Below are 26,056 nucleotides of genomic sequence, written 5' to 3'. Positions count from 1 at the left end.
CTATCATCAGCATGCTATCATTTTTTTGGATCCATCCACTGGTTGTTATCATCACTCTAGATTTATGCATGCTCTCATTACATAATCTCACTATATTTTTTCGTATGCATGTCAGATATTTTACACAGTCATGCTGAACATGTAGAGAAAAAGAGAAGAGTTTTGCGCGGCAATACAATGTCATGCAGACATCGCTCCGTGGTGGGTTCAATGGCAAACCCTCCCCCTTCCCAGATCATAATCCAGAGGAAGATATCTGTTCTGCGGTGGATTCAGATGCAGCTGGCCACTCCTATTTACCCCCAATGTGTTTGCTCTAACTTGGCATGATGATGTTAGTCATATCATGCATATGTTGCCTTGGAGTGGCTACTTTCGACATCATATATGTCATATGCTTAGTTTAGACATGTTCTATAATGACACCTGTTTAGTTCTATATCATATATGGGAATTATGCAGTCTCATCTCTTTTAGCCAGCCATAATATATGTGAAATATGCAATGCCATCCTGTTTAACTAGGCATCATATATTTGAATGATATCTTGCCCATCCTTTTCTTCATTACATTTCCATTTGTCGACAATGTTTGTACATTAAATTACTCTTCCTGTGAACCAGCCATTTGAGTGGGTGGTGGAAAAATCTGGAGTGAAAAGAAGGTCTTCAGAGCAGACAGTGCTACCTGTCGAAGCAGAACTCTTGCTGGGTCCCGATAGCTCCTCACAAATGGATTCAGAGACAGATGACCAGTCATATTCCCCCACCGAGGTGTATGCTCTAACTTGGCACGGTTATACTGCTCATATCATGCATATGGTGTCTTACATTGCATAGTTTAGACATCATATACACAATATTCAACACCATGTTCTTAGTTCAGACATCATATATGTGAATGCCCTTTGCTTAGCATATAAATCACATATGTGAATTAAATCATGCGATCCTGATTACTTAGATAACATGTATGTGAATTATGTTATGAGAACCTGTTTACTAAAGACATCATACAATTATATCATGTCATCCTGTTTAGTTAGTCATCATATCTTTGAATTATGTCATGCTATGCTATCCACCTTAGATAGACATCATATATGTGAAATTATGTCATGCTATCCTTTTTGGTTAAATAATATACATGTCAAATCTTTCATGCCCTCTTTTTTCCACACTATCTATTGCATCTATCTCTCATACAATGTCTGTACATTCAACTATGTTTCCTGTTTATCAGCCATTTCAATTGGAGCGGGTGATGGCAGTATCTAGCGGAGTAAAAACACTGTCTTCAAATAAAACAGTGCTACCTCTTGGTGGAGATAGCACCCCGGTTGTACATGCACAAGAACCAACACTACTAGGGAAAATGCTATACACAGAGGTATAGCAGTAGCATTGGTCAAAACTCGGCGCTAGCGCTACTTAGTAGTAGCGCTTGTTGCAAAACCACGCTACAACCATTATTTTAGCAGTAGCGCGTCTTCACAGAAAAGCGCTACTACTAAAATTCTCTCACTAGTGCCAGTAGGCTAGGAATAGTAGCAATGCTTCTCCCAGAAGCACGCTACTGCTAAAAACATTGTAGCAGCGCGTTTCTTCTGTACAGCGCTACTGCTATGTAAAAGAAAATAAATAGAAAAATAAGTAGAAAAGTAAATGAAAATGAAAGAAATAGAAAAAGGAGAAATGAAAAAAAGAAAATGTAAAGAAAACAAAAGAAAAAGAAAAAGAAAACAGAAAGGGTTAGCTGCAGCGCGTTTCTCTGGAACACGCTATAGCTATCTTAGCTATAGCGCGTTTCAGCAAAACGCGCTACTGCTAGTTTGACTCAAATCCCGGCGACCCTGGCTCAAAATTTCGCTAAGTCCTTTTCCCCCCTCTCTACTCCCCCCTGTCCCCCAACTGCTCCATCGCCGTCGTTGCCCTGCCGCGCACCTTCGACCACACCGCCACCGCCCGAGGCCGCCTTCGACCACACCGCCGCCGCCCGCCACCACCCGAGGCCGCCCCCTCGACCTCACAGCCGCCGCCCGAGGCCATCGTCGACCTCACTATCGCCTCCCTCGAGCTCACCGCCGCCCTCGACCTCACCGCCGCTGCCCAAGCCAGAGCCTGCCCTCGTCGCTGACCGTAAGGCTATGCCTCTCCTGTCCCTACCCTCCTATTTCTCTCTGCTAGGGAAATTATATTGATACTGTGTTGATGTTCATATGAACCCTAGATTTTTTTAGGGCAGTAGGCATTTTATAGCATTTAGGAAAAATGATTTGCAATTTTTTTAGGAAATTAGCTAGGGCAATTTTTATGAAAATTCCTAAACAGTAATTCCATTTAGCTTTAAACTAATAGAGGGTATATAAATAATAGTAGCATTTAGATTTAAATTAACAGAGGGTATAAACAAAAAACACTTAGCTATAAAAAAATATTTTGACTACGGACCTGAATTTGTTCCAAATTTCATTCAAATGAAATTTGAATTATTTGGACTATGGACCTGAATATTTTTGAAGAAATTGGGTGTGGGTACTAAGGTCTTGCTGTGGAAATTCTGGTGAGGTCAAAAGGGTTAGAGAAAATATAGCTCCTAGACTTTTAGCTTTAGACAAAAAACAAAAGTATTTAGCTATAAATAAAAAACAGTAGCTATGGCATTTAGCTATAAACAAAAAACATAATTGTTTTTCTTTTCAAAAACTTGGTCAAACAGAACAGTAGCTATATGTCATTGATGTTCATTTGCATATTCCATTATTGTTGATTATATCTTTTCATTGAAGTGGCCATGTTATATGCAAATTCCTCAATAGTGTTTGCTCATGTTATATCTTTTCATTGAAGTTGTTCGATTGTGCTCAAGTGGCTTTGTTGTTTCCAGGGAATGATGCTGAGTGGCCTATGTTTTGCCGGAATGTTGATTCATTTCTGTTCTGGCAAATTTTAGGTTCTCGATTTGTCCACTTTTTAGCAAAGGTCATGCCGAAATTTTCCATGAATTTCGGCATGACTTGTGCTACAAACTAGGACATATCGAGTGCCCGGGATTTGCCGCACCAGGAAGGAGTCAACATTCCTGCAAAACAATAGTCCTTTTTTATGTCATTATTCATTTTATTAGGTCTAGAATTAATTGACTAGATCCCCCCGAACGTGGGGAAGGCGACGATAATGAAGCCGAAGGAACCATTGTTCCACAGCCGGCCGATCCCCCCGAACGTCTTCAAGGTTTCCATGGCCAGTGTCGAACCGGGCCCTGAGAATTTGCCTCCTCCAACACTACTGGTGGATGACGAGGAGACACCACGGCGGCTTGGTGATTGTTGCAATGGGTGGGTCCTGTTGTGGCCAAAGAGTCTGCTTCGTCTGGAGGCGGCCGGGAGCACACCCACGAGCACGCAGCCTCAGCAAGGTATGAACATCAACACCCCACCTACCCAATTAGCGTCGGGTGTCGGGTTGGGTGATAGCGGACGGGGTAAGGAGGAGGCTCCATTAGTCGCTGATGACGTCGCCATGGATGAGGATGAGGATGACGATGGCGCTGAACAGTATATCTATATTGGCGCCTCCTCAGGGTTTGAGCGTCATGAGTCGGTGCCTGAATTACCGTATCAATGTATTATTGACGACCTTCCGGTAGTAAAGAAGTCTAGGAAGAGAGCGAGGAAAGGCAAAAAAAGCTGATTCTATGATCCAGCCGCCTCAGCAGCCTTGGCTTCAGGACCGTATAGATATCCCCGATGCGGATAAATGGCATATCCCCGGTCAACCAATCCTACCTGCAATAGCGCTACGGGCCAGATTCGGCGATCTAAGGAGACTTCATGACGATGTGCTGCGGGTAGAGAAATGCCTCATCGCCTCGAAAGATCCAGGATACCCACTCTACGTGGTTAACGTTCTGCGGCAAATGTCGTACGTCGACAGCTTCCCTACGGATAAGTTCTTCCTCCGATTCGATTACATATTCGACATGTTTCACGTGAAGAAGCTGGATTTTATGTTTGTCCGCCTTTATGCCTTGCACATGAACTACATCATTGGGGTTGAGCAGATACGTCATATCTGTGTCGCTGACCCGTACTACATGCACGAGAGCTTCTTGGGAGTCTATGCAGAGCAGCGTGAATACGCGAGGGATTACATCGTCAGTTTCATGCTCGCCAATAAGGACAAGGAGGCGATTCTCGTGCCTTATCATCCCGTGTAAGTCATCCGCACTGTTATCCTTCCTTCGATTTCAATAATTCATTTGCACGGTGGAGGCTAATTAATTTGAGGTGTACTTATTTTGCGCAGTGGCGGGCGCGCCGTCCTCATCATCCTCTACTCCCGATTCTCCCACGCTCTTTACTTGGACTCGTCGAAGAACATTCACAAAAAGGATTACACCCACATCAAAGATGTTCTCGACAGTGCTATGTTTTTCTACCAAGCAAGGGGTGGAGAGGTTAGGGACAGGAAGAGAAGGGGCGGCAGGGCCGCCTTCAGCCATAAGACCGACTTCTGCTGCATCCAGCAACCGAACGATTCTCTTAATGTTGGATTCTATGTCCTACACCACATGCTGGAGTACAGACGGGATCACCAGAACCTTCACATGTCACCTAGATCTGGCGATGCCCATATTCTGCAATGGGCAAAGGACATAGGAGATATCGAGGATCATCGACTTCGAGCTGAGTTCTATAACATCCAGCGCGAACTTGCCCAAATCATCATGAAAGAGGTCGTCGGAAAAACAGGGATGTTCTACGGAGAAGGACAAATGTCGCGGGAAGACGTCCGAACATGGATAGCCTCTCAGCGTCTCGACATGAAGCCTTTCACTAAGCTCGGGGACTATCTCCCTGACCTCGATGGATGGCACGGCACGTTGGAGTGATTGTCGATATATGACAATGTGTCTATTTAGTCCATACTTTCTGTATGACAAAACTTTGAGTTATGCGCAGTGAAACTTTATTTGTGATGTAATTAAACCGTCCTCCTCCTTGACTAGCGAAGATCACTCTAGTTAGGGCATTTTGGGTACGATGAACTTTGTTATTTATGCTTATGATATGTTGTTTCTATTTTTGTCAAGTCTGTCTCTTTCTGTTGATCAACTATATATGTTGCATATCATCGACTCATGTGACGATGCAGGTGCATAGATCATCGATGGCGAAGAAGTGCTACGCCAGGAGTATATATACGATGAGTGGCCGAAGTGTCAGGCCTAGGTGTTGCCGGTTTCCGGTTTCCGAGCGACAGGCAGTAGTTAGTTTAGGTTCACGCTAATGCGAGAGAGGGATACGAACTCATGTACTCAAAGTGATAGCTCTTCTCGCATATACCATTGTTTAGATGGATGAAGATGTATTTGCAAGTAATCAAGGACTTGTATCGCTATTTTCGAGATGATGACGAGAGACCACTTTGTGTTGGATGATGATTATGATGAGACTATTTGTATGTATATGCTATGATTACATTCGTGGTCTCGCAGGCATTCGTATGTGTATCATGATGACATTTATGTGCTAAAGATTCTTCTATAAAGCCTGTTCAAATACAAAACAAATATGCCCAAAAAAAAAACCTGTTAAATTAGCAGTAGCGAGTGTATAGAAGTTAGCAGCAGCGCCGCTATAGTAGTAGTGCGTTGCTGCAAAGGGCGCTAGAGCTACTAGCACTAGTGTGCTCCCAGTAACCGCGTTGCTGCTACACTTGTGTAGCAGTAGCGCCGGTGACCACGCGCTACTACTATATGTTAGCTATAGTGCCTTATTAGTAGCGCCCCCTCCCGCGCTACTGATACACCTAAAACCCGCGCTGCTGCTAGCCTTTTCCCTAGTAGTGCAGCCCTACCACACATAACCCAGACTCTCGCAGATTGTACCCCTACTGCGATGGACAGAGAACCAGCTTCACCCAATCTAATACCAACCCCAGCAGATAGTAACCCAGTTCCTGTTGACACAGCACCATCTCCATCACAAAGCTTCCAAACAAGAGCAGTTAGTAAGGCAGCCCCGGTGCCTAAAGCGCCAGTACTACCACGGCGAACCCCAACTCCACCAGTTAGTACACCTATTCATGTGGAGGAAGCACAACCAGCCATTAGTAGTTTAGCATCTATCACATTTGATGTTGTTAAATCCTATGTGTGTATATTTCCACCATGGAAATATTATACTGAAGATGAAGGAAAATGCCAGTTGCAGGTGTTTGTCCAGGAGTTATGTGTAAGTAATGTTATTCATGACAATTACTTTGCTTTGTCCCATACATTCTACCTCCATGATGGTTATAATACAACAATTTTCCCATTTTTCTCTATAGAGAAGGACCAATTCGGAAACTCAGGATGAGGTAACCTGTGCTAGTACCTCTGGTATCTTCAAAAATGCTTGGTGGCAGTATCGGAATTACCTGAAGAAAACGTACTTCAGTGGTAAAGAAACTCATCAAATTACCTTATGTTCTCCTAAGACACATTTACTGGACGATGGCTTGGAACGCCTTGTTATGTACTGGTCCCGAACCAAGAATGTGGTAAGGTCTATGAGCTCATTGTTTATTTTTAAGTACTATATGTCTGTGTCTTACTGTACTCTATTCATGTAGAACAAGTGCTTAAACCTGAAGAACAATTGTTCTCATTTAAGATTCCATTGCTATTGTGCATACTGCTTTGCTCTTGTATCATTGCATTTACTCATACAAACTTATTTTTAGATTGAAGGATCCAATTGAAACTCCAATGGCACAACAGGTATGTTTACGCATGTTTCTTTAATAGCTTTGCTCTTATAAATGGCTCTATTGATTTCAATTTCAATTGTGTATACAATTGACTTCTCATATCATGCACATTACTAGCATCACAACAGAGCCAATAGTGTTGTTGTACATGTAGACCTGTGGTACCCATCTGAAATCTTGTTGTGTCGTGTATTTTCCCACGCTTTGTATTCTTTTGGTGCTGCTTTGTCTTGAACTGATATGATTTGAACCGTGTGTCTATTTTTATTTGGCAAGACAATGCAGTGATCATAGGACATAGATATATGTTTGTTTGATGCTTTTATTATGTACTACTTGGTAATAGAAGACTTGGTAGTTTAATCTTGTCCACCTTACTAATGAACTGGTTCACTGAAATGAGTTTCATATACTAGTACATGCTAAACCTGTTATGTGTCTGCTTGTTTCTTCTTTTAGAATGCTGACAGAATGTTGGGGAAGAGTGCCGTATTAAGCAATGGTAAAGGAAGTAATGCAGATAAGGTTCGGGATAGTGAGACATCCTTGTTGGTCTCCAATAAAGCTGATAAAACAGCTAAGGAAAACTACCTTGAAGACAGTGGGACAACCCCAAAGTCCTGTCTTGGTTTAGTGTTCGAGTTACTAGCCACTACCGCTGGCACAAGCTGTTCAAACTCACTATCTGAATTAGTTTGGTTTCTTGAGTCTCAACTACAAGCTAAAAACATCGATCAGCTGTGCTGCGACAAGAAGCCGAAGGACTACCGAAGTCCCTGGAGCATTCAGATGCATACTTTCTGGTGCAACAGCAAGCGTTCGAGGATTTTAGTGCCAAATAGGACAAAGCTAATTAGCTTGCTAAGCTTATTTCAAGGATGGTGGCTACCCAGGATAACGTTTCTTGAGCTCTTCTGAAGTTGTTTCAGTTATGGACTTGTTTTGTTGTCGCATTTATTTTCACTGCTGGCCAATTTAGACGGCCAGTGTATGTAATATGCTGCTTCGTTCCCTATATTTGCACTGGTGGCGAACTTTGATACCCAGTGGATGTAATATGTGTAATAGCCGTAATAGAGTAGCATTAGTTGCTTGCTTATTTATTTCCTTATTGTCTTGTTTAGTTGTTTTCTTGTAGTCACTGCAGTTCTTTTTCCGCGTTTTTCTAGTGGCCACAGTAACCTATTTTTATAATAGGCCACAATAACCATGACAACACACGGACTATTGTAACCATGGTCCTGCTACCTTTTGTAGTGACCATGGCCCTCCACGGGTTGTATGATCCATGGGCCTTCTATGGGCCGTCTAATCTATGGGCCTTCTACGGGTCGTATAATCATTTCGCCAAACATGGGTCGTACTATTTGTGGATCAATAACGGTCCGCAAAATGGGCCGTAAATGGGCTAGAGTGGAAATCCTATGTTTTATGGCTGAACATAACAGGCCGTTAATAGGCCGTATTTGATGACACTATGAAAACAGCCCAACGGGTTAACGGTCCACAAACAGGCCGACTGTAACCACGGGCCGAATTTGGCCCACAAGCGGAACATGCCAGTAACGGGTCGTAAGTAATCGAATTCTGGAAATGATCCCAAGAATAAATGGGCCCTTAGAAGGCCGAAAGTTAACACGGGCTGGAAACGGCCGACGAAATAATGGGCCATTAATGGGTATAAAGTGATACACTGTTCATAATGGGCTAGTTTCATCTCAGGCCCTTAATGGGCCCAGAGTTACAAAGGGCCTCCTATAGGCCGAAAGACGTCATGGGCCATACATGGGCCAGAAGTTACAATGGGTTGGAATCATATTGGACGGCCCAGATGGCGCTACTAGGCAAATTCCGGTAGGCCGTAACGGGCCATGAGTTAGTGGGTTGTAAATGGGCTATATGCGAACATGTTGTTACATGCTTTCCATGGGCCGGGCCACTACCTTTTGACCAAGTCAAATGGGCCGGCCTTTTCACTTGAATGGGCCTCTGTTGGGCCGTGCCACGTGTCGACGTATCATAGGCGCCTTCGGTCCAATGAATGGATGCCATCTGTCCCAATGGTGAGCCGACACGTGGTCCCTCTGGCCATTGAGAATTTTACATGTGTAAAATCCCATTGGTCCGGGCTGTTAACGGGTTATCGGATCCAAAACGAAATCCGATAGCTTAACGGCAACCTGTTACGGTGGATTGCCATGTGTCGGTCACCCTTGATGAAAGCACTTCTATGACGCGTGATTTATCATCATGGAAGTGGACACTTCCGTGATGATAATTTTGGTAATGTCATGGAACACTTCTACGACAGCACAGGTATGACTATCTTGATTCTATCATAAAATCGTCATGGATGTACATGCATGTCAAAAAACGTGACCTACTGTCACATGTCATCACGAAAGTGTATTTTTTTGTAGTGCACCCGCCAGCCATCTTTATGCAACAAAGTCACATGTCTATTCATGGAACTGGTCTCATTTACGTGGACATGTAAGGTTGGTCCGAGCCACTTCATCCTATAATACCGCCGAATCAAGAAAAGACCAAGGAAGGAAGCAATCTGAATATCAATGCCCACAAACTCCTTCGTGTTCTACTCATGATATCATCTATGCATAGACCTAGCTCATGATGGCACTGATGGGGAACATTGATGGGAAACAAAAAAATTCCTACGCTCACCAAGATCCAATCTAGGAGATGACCATCTACGAGAGGAGAGATTGGATCTACATACCCTTGTAGATCGCTAAGAGAAAGCATTAAGAAATGCGGTTGATGTAGTCGAACGTCTTCGTGATCCAATCACGATCCATCCCGCGAACTCCCGATCTAGTGCCGAACGGATGGCACCTCCGCATTCAACACACGTATGGCTTGATGACGCCTTCATCTCCTCGATATAACGAGCAATGGTGAAGTAGTAGCTCGAGTCCTCCAACAGCACGACGGCGTGGTGGCAGTGGTGGTGGAGAAATCTCAGCAGAGCTTCGCTAAGCACTACGGAGAAGAAGATGGCTATGAGGGAGAGGAGGAGGAGAGCCGTGGCACGAATAGATCCATATGGGTGCGGCTGCCCTCTCTCCACCTATCTATATATAGGGGAAGGGAGGAGGAGGGGTGCCCCTAGATCCAATCTAGGGATCGGCGGCCAATGAGGGGAAACCTAGATGGGTTTTGCCCCCCACCCCTTAGAGACTTGGCCCCCAAGGCAAAGGGGTGGGCTGCCCTAGGGAGGCGCCCCACCTCCTCCGGAAATGTGGGAAGAGGGCTTGGCAGTGCACAGCCCCTTACTGGGCTGGTGTGCTCCCTCCACTTGGCCCATGAGCCCCCCAACGTTTGTCGGGGCCCCTAGAAACCCCTTTCGGTCATGCTGGTCATCACCGGGTGCCCTCGGAACACTTTCATACTCCAATACCCTTCGTCCAATATATCAATCTTCACCTCCGGGCCATTGCGGAGTTCCTCGTCACGTCTGGGATCTCATCCGGGAATCCGAACAACCTTCGATAACCACCCTAATGACTCAACTATACTTATATCGTCACCAAACATTAAGTGTGTAGAACCTGCGGGTTCGAGAACTATGCAGACATGACCGAGACATTTGTACGGTCAATAACCAATAGTGGGACCTAGATGCCCATATCGGCTCCTACATATTCTACGAAGATCTTTACGGTCGAACCTCGATGTCAAGGATTCAGCTAATCATGTATGCAGTTCCCTTTGTCTATCGGTATGTTACTTGCCCGAGATTCGATCATCGGTATCTCCATACCTAGTTCAATCTCGTTACCGGCAAGTCTCTTTACTCATTCTGTAATACAAGATCCTGTGACTAACTCCTTAGTCACATTGCTTGCAAGCTTCTTGTGATGTTGTATTACCGAGAGAGCCCAGAGATACCTCTTCATCATACAGAGTGACAAATCCCAGTCTTGATCCATGCCAACTCAACAGACACCCTGGGAGATACCTGTAGAGCACCTTTATAGTCACCCAGTTACGTTGCGACAGTTGGTACACACAATGTACTCCTCCGGTGTCAGTGAGTTGCATGATCTCATGGTCATAGGAACAAATACTTGACATGCAGAAAACGATAGCAATAAACTTGACACGATCATATGCTACGTTTATAGTTTGGGTCTTGTCCATCACATCATTCTCCTAATGATGTGATGTCGTTATCAAATGACAACTCATGTCTATGGCTATGAAACAATAGACATCTTTGATCAACGAGCTAGTCTAGTAGAGGATCACTAGGGACACGTTGTTGTCTATGTATCCACACATGTATCTGAGTTTCCGATCAATACAATTCTAGCATGGATAATAAACAATTATATTGAACAGGGAAATATGATAGTAACTAATTTATTATTGCCACCTCTAGGGCATATTTCCAACAATATGCACACCAATTCTAAGGGGATCTCTCCCACATAGCTCCACGCTCTTTCGGTCTAATTGGCCTACATGTTTAGGCTCCTAACTAGACATGCTCTAATCCCGATCCGATTGATTTGGTAGAATTAGACTCCTAATTAAACGGGATCTAATCCTGGTCTAATTGATCTAATTAGACATTCTCTCGATAGTTTTCTTAGTGCTCTTCTTCCTGGACGTCGGATTACTGCTTCGGAATGCGTGGATACCTTGGAGGTGTTGTATTCTGATACGTCTCCAACGTATCTATAATTTTTGATTGTTCCATGCTATTATATTACCTGTTTTGGATGTTTATGGGCTTTACTATACACTTTTATATTATTTTTGGGACTAACCTATTAACCGGAGGCCCAACCCAATTTGTTGTTTTTTTGCCTATTGCAGTGTTTCGAAGAAAAGGAATATCAAACGGAGTCCAAACGGAATGAAACCTTCGGAAGAGTAATTTTTGGAACGGAAGCAATCCAGGAGACTTGGAGTAGACACCAGGGAAGCTTCGAGATGGCCATGAGGGTCAGGGGGGCGCCCTACCCCCCTGGGCGCGCCCCCACCCTTGTGGGCCCCTCATGGCTCCCCTGACCGATTTCTTTCACCTACATATATCCATATACCATAAAAACATCGAGGAGCACAATAGATCGAGAGTTCCGCCAGCGCAAGCCTCTGTAGCCACCAAAAACCAATCGGGACGTTGTTCCAGCACCCTACCGGAGGGGGGATCCCTCACCGGTGGCCATCTTCATCATCTCGACGCTCTCCATGATGAGGAGGGAGTAGTTCACCCTCGGGGTTGAGGGTATGTACTAGTAGCTATGTGTTTGATCTCTCTCTCTCTCTCTCTCTCTCTCTCTCTCTCCCGTGTTCTTGAGGTGGTACGATCTTGATGTATCGTGAGCTTTGCTATTATAGTTGGATCTTATGATGTTTCTCCCCCTCTACTCTCTTGTAATGGATTGAGTTTTCCCTTTGAAGTTATCTTATCGGATTGAGCCTTTAAGTATTTGAGAACACTTGATGTATGTCTTGCATGTGCTTATCTGTGGTGACAATGGGATATTCATGTGATCTACTTGATGTACGTTTTGGTGATCAACTTGCGGGTTTAGTGACCTTGTGAACTTATGCATAGGGGTTGGCACACGTTTCCGTCTTGACTCTTCGGTAGAAACTTTGGGGCACTCTTTGAAGTACTTTGTGTTGGTTGAATAGATGAATCTGAGATTGTGTGATGCCTATCGTATAATCATGCCCACGGATACTTGAGGTGACATTGGAGTATCTAGGTGACATTAGGGTTTTGGTTGTTTTGTGTCTTAAGGTGTTATTCTAGTATGAACTCTATGATAGATTGAACGGAAAGAATAGCTTCATGTTATTTTTTACTATGGACTCTTGAATAGATCGATCAGAAAGGATAACTTTGAGGTGGTTTCGTACCCTATCATAATCTCTTTGTTTGTTCTTTGTTATTAGTGACTTTGGAGTGACACTTTGTTGCATGTTGAGGGATAGTTATATGATCCAGTTATGTTATTATTGTTGAGAGAACTTGCACTAGTGAAAGTATGAACCTTAGGCCTTGTTTCCTAGCATTGCAATACCGTTTGTGCTCACTTTTATCATTAGTTACCTTGCTGTTTTTATATTTTCAGATTACAAAAACCTATATCTACCATCCATATTGCACTTGTATCACCATCTCTTCGCTGAACTAGTGCACCTATACAATTTACCATTGTATTGGGTGTGTTGGGGACACAAGAGACTCTTTGTTATTTGGTTGCAGGGTTGTTTGAGAGAGACCATCTTCATCCTACGCCTCCCACGGATTGATAAACCTTAGGTCATCCACTTGAGGGAAATTTGCTACTGTCCTACAAACCTCTGCACTTGGAGGCCCAACAACGTTTACAAGAAGAAGGTTGCGTAGTAGACATCAAGCTCTTTTCTGGCGCCATTGCCGGGGAGGTGAGTGCTTGAAGGTATATCTTTAGATCTTGCAATCGAATCTTTTTGTTTCTTGTTTTATCACTTTAGTCTATAAAAGAAAATTACTACAAAAATGGAATTGAGTTTGCCTCATACGCTACAAAAATGTTTGGTACTAGATCTTTGTATGATGAGCATGATTGCAATGTTGTCAGCATGAATTTCTTGAATATCCATGATGCTAATGATATGCAAAGCCACAAGCTTGGGAAGCTATGTTTGATGAATATGATATTTTTTGTCCCCCAAGTTTTGATGAGAAAATTTATTATGATGAAAGCAAGCCTCCTATTTATGATGATTATTGTGATGATACGTATGCCATAAAGAATAAACTTGCTTATGTGGAGAGTAGTAAAATTTCTATGCAAGTAGATCATAAAAAGAATGCTTTATGTGCTGGTTATATTATTGAATTCATTCATGATGCTACTGAAAATCATTATGAGGGAGGAATATATGCTTGTAGGAGTTGCAATGATATCAAGTTTCCTCTCTATGTGCTTAAAGTTTTAAAGTTATGCTTGTTTTGCCTTCCTATGCTAGTTGATTATTGTTCTCATAAGTTGTTTGCTCACAAAATACATATGCATAGGAAGTTGGTTAGGCTTAAATGTGCTAGTCATTCTTCATGATGCTCTCTTTATGTTTCAATTCTTATCTTTTATGTGAGCATCATTGTCATCATCATGCCTAGCTAGAAAGGCATTAAAGAAAATCGCTTGTTGGGAGACAACCCAATATTTACCCTTACTGTTTTTATGTGTCCACATGATTATGCTACTGTAGTAATCATGTTTTATAGCTTTTGTTTCAATAAAGTGCCAAGTAAGACCCCAGTTTTATAGCAAGGACGGTAGCTCTGCCTCTATCGTGTGCAGGGCAAAAATGTTTTTATATTAAACTTTTATATCTATGCGAGATTATAAAATTCTATAGTATTTTAATGAGCATAAATTTCTATTAGTTAGCCATCATAGTTAACCACATAAAATATAGAAAAATAAATAAATAAACAATAATTATAGTGGTTTTTTTATATCAATGACATGAAGAAAAAATTCTATGAATTAGTTATACACCCCAGTTGCAATATTCTTTGAATTAATTATAGACGCTCATTACAAAAATATTCTAAATAATAAGTATAGATGCCAATTGTAATGTATATATGGATGGCAATCTTTTTCTTCTGCCAAATTTATGGTGTATGACATGAAGAAAATTTCTATGAATTAATATTTTAAATTTTGCACTACATAGTGTATCCATATATTTGCACGTGTGTGTCATAGTTAATCACACAAAAGTAAAATTAATAATACCTTACGTTTTTTGATTATTTTTATTATAATATTGCTATTTTAAAGACAAGTAGAAAGCATGCACATGTTGTAAACTTATTAAAAACCAAACTTGCAATACACTTTATCAAACTCTAGAAGTTTCTATAAATGGGATTGCTTAGAAATATTACTAGGAACCACTATTAAGATAGTTGTTAGAGTGTGCAGTTCACAAATCTCTACCATTATATTGAATGATATTAAACTATATGTGAACACGCACATACATGCAAATATATATATATATATATATATATATATATATATATATATATATATATATATATATATATATACTATATAATTAGTGCAGTTTAAAAAAATTCAAAGTGTTTTTCTTTTCGTTATACAATTTAAATTTTCTTTGATATACATTACAACGATATAATAAATCACTATAATTATTATTCAGAATATTTTTACAATTTTTTATTTGGTCAATTACGATAAGTAAATAATATAAACTTATACTCATTAAAATATATTATATTACAAGTTTAAATAAATATAAAAGTTTAATATAAAAATATATTTGATTTCGGCACCATTGGAGCGGCAAGGAGCAGAGTATTGCAGAAGCCACGGTCAATGTTTCACCGTCCGGGCTTGTTCAATATGATCATGCGACAAGTGCAAATGTATAGCGGTCGCGCAAGCACAAGTCCAAAATAATAATCTGAAGATTCTCTCGAGTAAAATAGATGAGACAATATGGGTGATGGGAGAAATAGACAATTTAAGTGAACGCCTCGAGTGGTTGTATATTATACTAGTTGACCCGTTGCGCCAAATGGCGCAAAGACCCGCTAAAACCATGTTGTCAATGAAAATAGTTTCATTTTGCAAGGACATATTCAACACTGGTAGTAGAAAGCCTATGTGTTAAATAATACTATATTAAAAATATGTTTATCATGCTAAGAAATCTGAGTTTGAAAAAAAACATATTTGTATAACGTGTATAGACCAGTTAAGGAAGCAATTTTTCAGTTGAAAATATGGTTATCACGCTCAAAAATCTAAGTTTGAAAAAAACATATTTGTATAAAATGTATAAACCATACAACCATTATAATTTGGAAATGATAATCTTCTGAAGTCCTGCATAGTGCCTTTGCATAATGAGAGTATAGTACTACACATGCTATGCTGCAGAAGAAGAAAAATGGTAACGACGACACTTATTTTGGGAGTAGCTAACAATTATTAGAATCAGACAACTACAATAACAGGAAGCACAGGGGACATGTCAATATAATTAATAAATTTGATCTCCACTGGTTGAGAAATAAACAATGCAGTTGCAAACAAATCCAACCATCATTTGTTTCAACATAAAAACCAATAATATCAAGCTCTTGATCCACAACAGGGCCTCGGTCTATCAAGCCATACTAAAAGCAAAAACAGGTAACACACTGTTCTCATCTCTTCAATGGTGCAATATGTATATACTGACATAGAGCTACACCTACAGTAGAAACGAAATCAGGCTAAAACAGAAGCAGACCCATTTGAGAATTCTCGGACCCTGATAAGAGTCATGTGGAAGTAGCTTGACTACAATTTAACCAAAACAAGGAAAGCAAGAATGTTCTGTGACTGTACGTTTGCCTGTAGTCGATACGCCTGCAATCACTCAAGCTGACGAGATCATATGCTTGCAATCATTTGAGCAGTCAAATAGCCAAAAAAATTGTCACACCATCAAAATAGCTCTATAAAAAGGAAGAAACATGACAAAATGTTATGAACAAAATGGAAAATCAAAATTTCTAAACAACATTAGCTACTGACAAAAGAATTTGCAAAACTTAAAAGACAACTCTTGCAGCCTACATTACTTATCGCAATTAAAATATAGGATTTCTCAACTGGATAATCAGGATTGTGCTAATGTTTACTAATCCTAGAAATCATCAATTCAAGTCCTCTGTTTCACCAAGAACATCAAAATCCCCTTCAATAAGGAACTGCTTGATAAGGATGACACAAATTATGGCTTATATTTAAAAAATGGTGTTGAAGCCTACATTGCATGGTGAGGCAACAATTAAATGCTGAATTCGGTCAAGGTAAGGAATCCTGCATTATCATATTAAGATGGAAAACCCTTCTAAGTAAACTGTCAAATAAGGATTTCAAGTGGACCAACATATTTTTTAGGAAGTGAATCATAGCAGAACGTCAACTATAAATTGTCAAAAAGATGATTGTCTAGTAGTTTTTTCTGTGGTTGATTTGAGGCAAAAAATAGAGGCGATGCCAGCTGCACTTCCGCATCTGTAACTTTCGACCCTTGTTCATGTTTTGATTAATTTAGATTGGCTATCTTCTTGCTGCTTCAAGCACAAGTCCTTTTCTTTTTCTTGAGAGGAAAACTATAAATGAATCCGCCAACTTTAAGTGAAAAACTAAAAATGAATCAGCCATGGCCTTTTGGCAAAAAACTTAAAATGAATCAATGATGCAAGTTGTTTAAATAGCCTTCAGCCTACAAACTACAATGTATGGATTATCAATGCTAATCACTACATGTTTCAGGTATCAAATAAATATAAAAATAATTAGTAATGTGCGTACAACATGATCTATGAACACGAAAGAAAATCTATTTTATGCAGTGTTGTAGAAGTGCTTAGGAAAGGAGGCTAAAGTTTTGAAGTAATAGCAAGAAAAATAAAGGAAGCAATAATCCTTGTAAAATAACATCAGACAAATTGTGTTGATAGGTTGAGCCCACTTCCTTCTGCCTCGATATCTCTCCCCACACCAATAGAGCTGGAAGGATTTCGTACACCTTGATAAATGAAGTGTTATTAGTAACAATGTAAGGTTGGCTAAATTTTAAGAGTAGGGCAGTGCAAGATTGCTTGGGATAAGTGTATAGATAAGTTTCAAACATATGAATACAATGGTTAACAATGATCACACCACATGCCTGCAGAAACACAGACAAATTTAGCATCGTTGTCTTTGGCTCACCTAGGTGTTCAAGGAATTCCAGGCTTGTTCCTACAAAATTTCATAACATAGATTATACAACAATCCATACTTCTGACATACAAGACATGATCATTTTTGCCTGCACTGTATCTTAGTGTCATTACTTATACAATAGAAATCAAATTAAGCGGAGGCTAGCAAAAATTAGCAGAAGGTAATGAACAAAAAAGATGTGACTATAAAACAAACTGGTCATAACAGAAAAGAGTTAAACCACTACTTAGCTAGAATTTGTCTGATTACTAATGAAGTATCAAGGGTACTAAAAAAATTTAAGAATAGATCCAAGTAAAGAGAAATAGTGCATTCTCCACTCATGGCGAGTCATAACGGATACTGACACACGCCACAAACTTTGTTGCTTATGACTCGGTACTTCGTAAATGGCGATCCACAGCAAAGATGAATTGGTTAATGCAGAAGCACTGTTACTGAAACACCTAAAGCTCGACTCGACTACATTTGAACAATAGCATTGATGCCTTGTCGGTTATCTGTATACTTTTGAAATTATATCAATTTTTATAAATTGTTATCAGAGTACTTGTCATCAATGAGGAAAATACTCGATGGTTAGTACCTATCTGCACATGACATTCATGCAAACAAAGAATGCAGATTAGAGCCTTGATCACCACATTCGGTTCAAGCTAGCTGCAAATTCATATATAATTATAGACTGCCATATGTGTAACATCCATGGATATATAGTTGAGCCTGCAACCTAAACACTGGGTTCACAGCAGAGTAGTAATTAAGGGCCACAATAAATAGCAAAAGCATATCAGAGATGCATCAAGTACTGATGCATGTAATATCTATAGTCCAGGGATATAAAAAGTAGCTGCTTTAGACCCATGCGTGCTAGTTAGGTTGACAAAGTTAATTTCTCTTTTGGTACCAAACACCTATCCTTGCCTAGCGAAGGCCAATAGTTTGTTCACTTTGGAACCAAATACGCACTAAATGATCACGCATAAACTGGTTGAGTTATGGATGTGCCAAATAATTACTACAACACATTAGCTCTGAAATTATTTCACAGGGAGTGAACAAAAAAAAGAATCTATTCAGAAGGAAAAAAGAATCATAGCCCATTCATACATGACTGTATATATAGATTCCTAGCCAAAATTTACAGCCTATACTAATACTGTAATACACGACTGGATATCAAGATCATCAGGATAAATAGTTTCCTTATAGAATCGCGCGGCAACGCCTTCCGCCGCTTATCAGCCCGCCCAGTGCGTTGCCACCTCTCCATTGACCCCGACCAAGCTGTGGCACCTAGCGCGACTCGTCGATTTGCCCGGTGGCAGCGCTGAATGCACCAGCATCCCCAGGATCTCTGATGTCCAAGACGGCAACCATGCTTTCGGCCTACTCCTCGCCAGTCATGCCTTCCCCTGGTGGTGCGAGCAGGATGGTAAGTTGTTCTCTCACCATGGTTTGGCCTCCTACCGTGATGGATCTCTGTGCTCGAGCTGAGTCCTGATAGCTACTGGCCCTCCCTCTTGTCCCTCCTCACATGCGCACACAACACACGCGAGGTGGATGCGAGGTGGATTCAATTCACTGGGACACACAGGAAGCAGAGGAAAAGCAGAGTAGTATAGGTTCAGAGAGAGAGAGACAAGTTTTCTATTTAGGCAACGGATGACTTTCTTTTTGTTTTGTTTTTTCCGCTGTAACAGATACAACAATTGAGCTGAGCAACGAATGCCCACTCTTATTTATACACGATTTTAATCACTGCTAGGGACCGACTTGGCTGCAGCATATGCAGTCAATACACTAATCCTAGACTAGCCAAACCTGAATTGTCCACGAACACACACAGGCTGCAAGTCTAAAATGCACACAATCACATGACAGTGTTCACATTGCACTAACAACTGTTTAACTACTGTCAGGTTTAAGCCAACAAGGCCACTATGCCAAGATCAGTTGTAGCCACTTAAGCTCAGCAGTAATGTCCTTTTCTTTGGGCGAGGCAAAATTTGTGCTCGATTTTAGAAAATAGAACATTCTTGATAGTGATAACATGAGATCTGGTCACGTAATGTGGTTCTTCTAATCAAAGAAGCCATGACTTGTGAGGATTAGTTATGCTTTATTGATGTTTCTAGATGTGGGCATAATTATGATCATAAGTTTGTAACTTTAACCTTGTCAGTACGTAACATCTGTAGCATATGAATAGCAAATCTCAAAGTTCTAGAGGTACATATCTCTTTTGTTATATTTGCGCGACACCAGTTTGGACTTTCAATTCTTTCCACCTGCTATGTTTACTTTTTATATCATCTATCAATTACTAGAATTGTCATCTCCTCTAGCTAACTTTTGTGGGTATAGTTTATACAAGTTTTAAAATGTGCGGTAGGAATAGTTTTTGCCATCTTGTGACCCACAATTGGCAACTAATGTCAAAACCATCACTATTACTTTTTAACCAAGTCAAATTATCATTTTGTCTTAATGATAGAGCAGAGAGTTGAAGCTATCTAAGTATACCCAAGGGATGTGAAATTTACATCAAATGGTTCAAGAGCTGGCACCTCCTCCCCCACGCATGCTCATTGCAGCATGGGAAGGCCATGTGCGACAGCTTTGCTGCTGGGGAGATCAGTGACGAGGGTGGCTGGGAAAAACAAAATCATGGTGTGGAACTGAATTTATTCTAGGTATGTTTTTTTCCGCTTCTCAAGTCCATCTCAATCCCCGTCCATATTTCCTTACTTTTTCTCTTGATTCTATATAGGTTAGGTCAATGAGGGTTTATAACTTGGTACAAAGTTTCGCGACGACTCGGCTTCTTGGGATGCAGAAGGGAAAGTTAAGTTGATATTACTTAATTAATGAAAAACATGTCAAGAGGAACATGTGTTCTTATATAGGTACTATTTGGGAGATGGTCAGGTACTGTAACTTGTACAGTTTATATATTTGGGTGATGGTTCTATCATGCATAGTTAAAACTTGCCTATTGACAAACCATCACCTGCTGCAAATGACGCATGGGTGTTGCAGATCATGCACCATGGGTATTTGCTTCTAATATGATGATTCAATCATTCTACTTTTGGTCCAATGGCAAGGATACACTGACTCTGATTCTTTTTTGAGTTTCTGTGGACATTGCTTGATCTTGATTACGATGAGAGATCAATTGTTAAGGCTATACCGAACCATGTATTTATTACTGAGCAGTACTATAGTCTCTTAGTTATGCTTTTAAAAGTAAATTTCATGTCTACCAATTATTAGAGATTTTAGAAAACCTTAGGCAGAAGCTTTCTTGCCAAAGAAAGGCCCTTCAGAAGCTACTACATGTATATGCTCACATCTTGCTTACTTTATTTTTGTAACTTCTTGCGGTTTATTTACATGTAAGCTTTGTTGTCTATTTAGTTAGTTATTTGTCTTCTGGATTGTACAAATGACTTTAGCTGATATGATGTACACATCTTCACATGGATTGTTCCAAGACACCTGAAAACCATTAGTCAATCTAGACATCAGAAAACAAAGATGAAGCATTTATATATACCCTTTATTTTGTTGAACATAAGGATAATCATGGATGGTTTTCTTTCCTTGTGGAAATTATTATGATGATCATCCATCAAAGGTGCACACATGCATGATTTTCTTCTTATAAAGCATGTTCATAGTAGTCAGGTGATGTTGTTTAAGTTAAAGTGAGAGGTATTGCGTCAATTTATTTTTTGACCTTTTCATTTAAGGTAGCCATAAGCTACAAATGGATATGTAACATTGTATGCACAAACTTCTATGAAACAACTTTTGTCAGACTATTTTATGCTTTTGAATACTTTATAATCCAATTATGTTTACCTTTTGTCTCCTTGCATTTATACTTTTATAAAAATTCCTATATTTTTTCGCCCAAATAGATGGGCGCAGCAACGCGCGCCAATAATGATCTAGTAATTACTACAACACATTAGCTCTGAAATTATTTCACAGGGAGTGAACAAAAAAAAGAATCTATTCAGAAGGAAAAAAGAATCATAGCCCATTCATACATGACTGTATATATAGATTCCTAGCCAAAATTTACAGCCAATACTAATACTGTAATACACGACTGGATATCAAGATCATCAAGATAAATAGTTTCCTTATAGAATCCGTATGGTTGTGCAGCTAATTAAACATCTAGATAAATATAAAGGATATACCTTCTTTTCATCTAACAATCTCCCGTAATCAACCACACTTGTAATATCTTGAAAGGAGTTTGTGGCTGTAATTGGGAGGGTCTTGTGAAATGTTTAATCTAGTTATCCTTGCCTTCCTCTGTAGATAACCAGGTGCAGTATTAATCAAAAAAATATTCACAAGAAATGAAAAGAGGGTGCAACATTGCAAATAAAAAATAGACCGGACAGAAAATTGAAAGCTTGTAGACACAAACACAAATAGTTGGTACCCAGATCTTCAGATCGGAAATGACTTAGATTTATTTTTTTCCTTAGATTGTAAGGATCTCAAAACAGGTATCTAGTGTGACAACTCATGGTTCAAAATTGATTTTACTTGTCAATGAATACAATCTTTGGTGCTAGGACAAAGTGCATTGGTTTTGGTCGACTGGTGAGGTCAGGCAGCTTGTTTGAATCAACTTGTTTGAGGAAGCATCCAGCCACATGCATACACAACACGAAAAGCATATCTGAGTGCACTTTTCCTGAGAGCAAACTTACAGCGGAACCAACTAGATTACACATCCACATTTCTACTTTGAATCAAGGCTTAAACAGATGACCTTAAGTCTGTTACACACACACACACACATAATATCCAGTTCATTACATAGTAAGGAAATTCTAGCCAGTTCAACAAAAGTGGCAAACAAGCACACCGGAATAAGAAACACTATAACTAAGAGGGCGAATGCTAACTAACTCCTGCATACCACCAATTCAATTGTCACACACAGCAGAAATTCTAACTTATGAGGATGACAAAAACATAGTTAGTACTGCTCACAAAAAGGTCCAAGTGCAAGTACTCACATGCCATTGGAAGGCAGACTGCGTGCACGATGACACATGACCTGCTCTATTTTCTTCATGCTTTTTGCTTCATTCCCATACAATGCCTGAAACCAGCAAGCACCAGGATGGTGATTAGAACTCTAAATTTACACACAGATTAAGGAGAAACACACACAAAGCTTCAATACAAACTTCAGTTAGGGTCCTCTCCGAGGAAAAGGTAGCCCCTCCTCACCGTCATCCTTCTAGAAAGTGCATAAACTGGGACTTATAGTTAAGAAATTGCCACGCATCAGTAAGCACGCACACATCACACACGATGCAAGTAAGCCAGAACCGCGAGAGCAGAGATGATATGTCAGTATGGAGAGGAGGGAGAGGCCTACCTGGCTGGTGTCACTCTTCCGGGGCACGGACCGATGAAAGAAGACGGCAGCGCAAAATCATTCTTGGGGTCGCGCACCGGAGGTGGGGCTCGATTGGCTGGCCATGGACGTCCTCATCCCATCTCCATGGCCTGTCTCCTCTCAGGTCGCTCTCTGCCTGGCGGTTACCGTCGCCGCCGGAGAACCTCGCATCTGTGCCCGCACGCCTCGTATCCATCGAGATGGGTGAGATGCGGGAGGAGGGGTGCGATCGACGAGGGAGGATGGAGGAGGAAGCGAGCCTGGAGGCGGCTTGGGGACTGGAGCGCTGCAGCTTCGACCATGCCCCTTGCCCCTATTGCCGGCCTCTCCCCAACCCCGTGGGGCATGCGCCGACTGGATCTCGGGCCTCGCTGCTCCCCCACGTCCGTAGGATATCGTCTTCACCTCGCATCGATCGGTCCACCGTTGGGGCGCCCGGATTTTCTCTTCCTCATCCAGATCCTGTTCTGCTGCTTCGCACCATGGAGGGGCGTGCCTCCTGAAGAGGCCATGGCGGCAGCGGGACACGGTATGGCAGGTGGAGGAAGCCGGCGCGTTGGGGGAGGAAGGGAGGGAGAGGGGAGGCGCCTGCATCAGTTTGGTAGCGCTGGAAAGGGTAGGGTTTGCGCGGGGTGGTGACCAATGGGTGTGGCTCTCGCACGATCTCCCGCAAACGGCGCGACGTGCACGCGGCGTGCAGGGACAGGATGCGCACGCACCATGAAACGGTTGACCCAGCCAACCAGCACATCGCATGAGCCCACACGACATTGACCAATGCGAGGTTACCATGCGGTGAAAACGAGCAACGCAACCATTCGACGTTCCAGATCACGTAGAAGACTTTTTTTACCACCATCCAACAGCCAACGAAGCACGAAATCGAGGGAGCCTCGTGTGAGCGAGTTGGCTAGCCTCTTTAATGGTTTAAATTGCCCTTGGTTACCATAGGATTGATTTTTTACATTGATAATATGGTTTACACATCGGTAAAATTCATTTATATAAGCAGAAAGAGTATAAACACAGCCATGTTCTTATGTTCAATGTTTTTTTTATTTCTTGATAATATATTTGTAAGTTCTATACTAATGAAAAAGCTTGTGAAATAAAAACTATTGGTTTGCCAATCTCAAATTTTGATGGAAATTTCTGTTCATTATACTTAAGAAACGGAAGTTCAATCGTAGTTCAGGGTCTAGTAAATATGTATTAAAATTTTCAATTCATAACATTATCCTCTGCTTGATCCGTGGGAGCACATTCTTCTCTTTTTGTGCAAACTTACGATCAAAATGCAATAATTTCTTATGCCTTTAAATATTTTCCCAACTAAAGCATTTAAGCTCAAATGATCAACTCAATATGCAGATTGCAATTGCTTTGAGGACTTAGTTGAGCCACTACGAGATACGGTCCACATGACTAAGAGGTAACTTTCCAGCACCTTCTCAATTCTGATCGCCTTAATCATACTCAAGATGAGGATCTAGAACATATTGGTGCAGCTCAACAAGAAGCAAACGTTATTTTTTCGCGAATGCGCATTGTTGTGTACCTTTCCATTGATAGGTTGGAAAAGAAATTACAGTGAGCAGCCCCAGGGGACGTGCGCTAGAAGGCATCCCGCAGGGTGCAAGTGAGCAGGAGGAGGAGGTTGCTCAGCCTCGGTACAATTCAGTCACATTGCGGGGATAACAATTCCTAGGCCTTTGGCTCTGGCACGGGCCCATAGGCGAGCCTCGTCTCGGATAGTGCACGCTAGATCGTTGGTAGATGGCTGAATGTTATCAAAGACCGCATCGTTGCGATGCTTCCACAGGAACCAGGCGACGAGGGTGATGAGGGAGTTTGCCCCTTTGCGAAGGCTGGCCGGGGTGGCGTTGTTGGTGGCCGACCACCAGGCGTAGAAGCTCGCCGAGGCGTTTGGCGGTGAAGCTGGCAGTCTGCACCATGAGAGGATTTCATGCCAAGTGATTCTGGAGAAGGCGCATTGGACTAGGAGGTGGTCAATGGTCCCAGACTCTTGGCAGCAGAATTTGCAGTAAGGATCCTGTGGGAGTCCATGGCGAGCACGCCGCAATTCAATTTCACCGGGTCCATGTCGGAGACAGCGGGGCAGTTGCCGGTGCATCAGCAGTCCATGGAGGCAAGCCAGAGGAAGAACTTGGCGTTAGCGGGGGCCCAACAACACAAGATTAGGCGCCAAAGGGGGAACCCGTCGATCCGGTGAATGGGGCCTTGTAGGCCGAGCCGGCAGTGTAGATGCCATTGCTGGTCCACTTCTGGGTGATCTTATCGGGGTCGGTGGTCAGCTGCACGCGTTGGATCCGCCGCCAAAGCTCGACGTATTCAACAGTGGGGGCAGGACCCATTGTGCCGTGGATATCGTGGATCCAGAGGTTGTGATGGATAGCATCCGAGACAAGACGCATACGCCGCCTTCTCTGCGGGACTAGGGGGATCAGTGTTGGGCGATCTCAGCAACAGACGATCCCCCGATCCAGTGATCACACCAGAAACGGCATGTCATGTCGTCACCAATGGTCTGGAGCATGGAAGCCTGAAAGAATTGTTGGAACTCCTCATCGTGGGGAAGCTGTAAGTGACGCCACGAGCGATCCAGGTCGCTGGCCTGCAGCCACAGCCATCGGGCACCAAGGGCGATGCTAGTGCGGTGGATGTCACGCACAGCGAGGCCACCAAGCTCGAGCTGTCGTGATAGCTTGGGCTAATTCACGAGGCAGCAGCCAGTCTTGACGTCCTTGCGTCCGTGCCAGAGGAAGTCCCGAATAATCGTGGTGATCTTCTTGAGGATGGAGGGATTCAATCCTATGGCGAGGAGGATATGCACCGGCATGGCCGTGAGCACGTGGTGCACCAAGGCCAACCGGCCATCGCGCAAGAGGAGGGAGGCCTTCCAAGTGGCGAGCTTCCTAGCGAGCCGCTCAACCAAAGGTAGGAGTGCAGTCGCATGACACTTGCGGATGGAGAGCGGCAGCCCGAGGTAGGGGATGGGGAAACTAGAGACGGTGCAGGAGAGCTCAATGGTAATTGCG

The 26,056-nt window shown here is 41.9% G+C and overlaps 1 long non-coding RNA gene across 2 annotated transcripts; it reads right to left on the bottom strand.

Annotated features, from left to right (window-relative positions):
* Positions 1–15,868: 15,868 nt before the first annotated feature.
* LOC123162337 (uncharacterized) lies at positions 15,869–23,637 on the bottom strand. Of its 2 annotated transcripts, XR_006481237.1 has the most exons (5): positions 22,977–23,637; positions 22,609–22,694; positions 21,772–21,889; positions 17,540–17,569; positions 15,869–17,354 (listed from the first exon to the last, which is right to left on the bottom strand). It is a non-coding gene; the product is annotated as an uncharacterized lncRNA (long non-coding RNA). The 2 variants fall into 2 exon arrangements; XR_006481236.1 differs by having other exon boundaries at positions 15,869–21,889.
* Positions 23,638–26,056: the final 2,419 nt, after the last annotated feature.

The sequence above is a fragment of the Triticum aestivum genome, chromosome 7B (assembly GCF_018294505.1).
Source record: "Triticum aestivum cultivar Chinese Spring chromosome 7B, IWGSC CS RefSeq v2.1, whole genome shotgun sequence".
Taxonomy (NCBI): Eukaryota; Viridiplantae; Streptophyta; class Magnoliopsida; order Poales; family Poaceae; genus Triticum; species Triticum aestivum.
Note: the sequence above shows the minus strand (reverse complement) of the source record. Positions and strands in the feature narration are given on the sequence as shown.